The sequence below is a fragment of the Arachis duranensis genome, chromosome 10 (assembly GCF_000817695.3).
Source record: "Arachis duranensis cultivar V14167 chromosome 10, aradu.V14167.gnm2.J7QH, whole genome shotgun sequence".
NCBI classification, from domain to species: domain Eukaryota; kingdom Viridiplantae; phylum Streptophyta; class Magnoliopsida; order Fabales; family Fabaceae; genus Arachis; species Arachis duranensis.
In genome coordinates this window covers 43,500,853-43,502,817 of record NC_029781.3, presented here as the reverse complement: position 1 = coordinate 43,502,817, position 1,965 = coordinate 43,500,853, and the positions used below count along the sequence as shown (strand labels likewise).

Genomic DNA, 1,965 nt, shown 5'->3' with positions numbered 1-1,965 from the left:
AACTGTTGGATTGCTATCTTGTCACTAACACCAATCCCTTTGAACTAAGTGGGTTGCAACTCGTGAACAGATCTATCATTCCAACTTGTTTGACTTTCCTTTACCTAGTAAAGGATAACTAAACAAAACAACCAATAATAGAGATTCCAACTAATTATAAATTAATCCTGAAATCACTCCATCAATAATAGAGATTCCAACTAATCAACTCCCGGTCAAGGCTTTTATTTATATTATTCAAATTTCCTCAATTTAATTTTCCATATATTTAACTCAACTTTTTGAAAACATCTAATTATTAAAATAGCACACTTTCCTGCAACTCGTTGGGAGACGACCTGGAACTCAAACTCCCAGTAATTTTTAATTTAAATTCTCTGTGACATATTTCTAAATTGATAGGCAGATTTTCGGTGAGTTAAGAACTATACTGGCAACGTAATTAATTTAATAATTTTTAATTCACCACTTTCTGTGCTCCATCAATTTTTGGCACCGCTGCCGGGGAGTTTCAATAGAGTGCTAAAGTTATTAATTAGAATTTATTTATTTGCATTTTATTTTATTGTTTTTACTATGAGCTGCGTATTTCTTTCGTCAAATGACGCGTTCACTACCTGACCCCAACTTGCCAATATTCGATCCTGAAATTGAAAGGACTATTTCACGAATAAGGCGAGCTAAGCGTCGGTTGGTTCTCTCTGAGGATGAATCTGAATCGTCAGTTGAGGAAGAAACCAGCCCCCGTTCTACTGATTCGGTTGTTTTACGTGCAGAGGACATGGCACCTAGGAGAGTTACCATCCAGGAGGAAGGAGCTCCTGATTTTACGATGCAACCGTTTCAAGCGCATCATCCAGCGGGAGCTACAAATTTCGAAATAAAGACCGCACTGCTAAATTTAATGCCCAAGTTTCATGGCTTACCTGCTCAAGAGCCCATCAAGCACTTGAGAGATTTCCAGGCAGCCTGTTCTACTGTCAGGCGTGATGATACTGATGAAACTTCAATTTTGCTGAAAGCTTTCCCATTTTCTCTTGAGGGAAAAGCAAGAGAGTGGTACTACACTCAACCTCTAGCAAATGTATCCAACTAGGATACACTCAGAAAGGAGTTTTTGGAGAAATTCTTTCCATCTGAAGTTACTGATAAACTGAGGAAGGATATCTCCACCATTGTTCAGGATGACAATGAGTCTCTCTTTGAATACTGGGAGTGCTTCAATAATCTTCTGGAAGCATGCCCTCACCACAGAATTGATAAGATGGTGTTACTCAGCTATATCACACAGGGTGTGAGGCCCCAAGATAAGAGCACATTGGAAAGTGCTAGCAATGGGTCTATGAAGAAGTACAAGACCACTGATGAGGCATGGAAATTGATCAGTGATTTAGCTCAATCTACTAGGAACCACAGGCAAAGACAAGGCCGTTGATAAACCCCTTTTGTAGGGTTTATCTTGTATTGATTTTTGGAGATTTTATCACCTTTTACCCACATTTATTCAATGAAATAGCATGGTTTTATAACTTATCCCTTAATTGTGCTTAAGAGTGAAAACATGCTTTTTAGGTCTTAAAATAAATAAATTTAATTCACCTTGATTCCATTAGATGCCTTGATATGTTTGTTAAGTGATTTAAGGTTTAGAAGGAAAAGATTGGATCAAGGGAATGAAGAAAGAAAGCATGAAAAGTTGGAGAACTCATGAAGAAATGAAAGAACCGGAAAGCTGTCAAGCCGACCTCTTCGCACTTAAATGACCATAACTTGAGCTACAGAGGTCCAAATGATGCGGTTCCAGTTGGGTTGGAAAGCTAACATCCGGGGCTTCAAAACAATATAAGATTTGCCATAGTTGCATCACGCATAGGGGCATGCACGCGCATAGTATGCGGATGCGCCGATGGTGGCACATGACCCACTTAATGCAACACGTGGCCAGCGAATTCTAAAGCCTTGTGG

General features: G+C 39.1%; 1 non-coding gene across 1 annotated transcript; it reads right to left on the bottom strand.

Moving 5' to 3' along the window:
* Positions 1-1,150: 1,150 nt before the first annotated feature.
* On the bottom strand, positions 1,151-1,257 carry LOC127743338 (small nucleolar RNA R71). Its single transcript, XR_008004730.1, has one exon. It is a non-coding gene; the product is annotated as a small nucleolar RNA R71 (small nucleolar RNA).
* Positions 1,258-1,965: the final 708 nt, after the last annotated feature.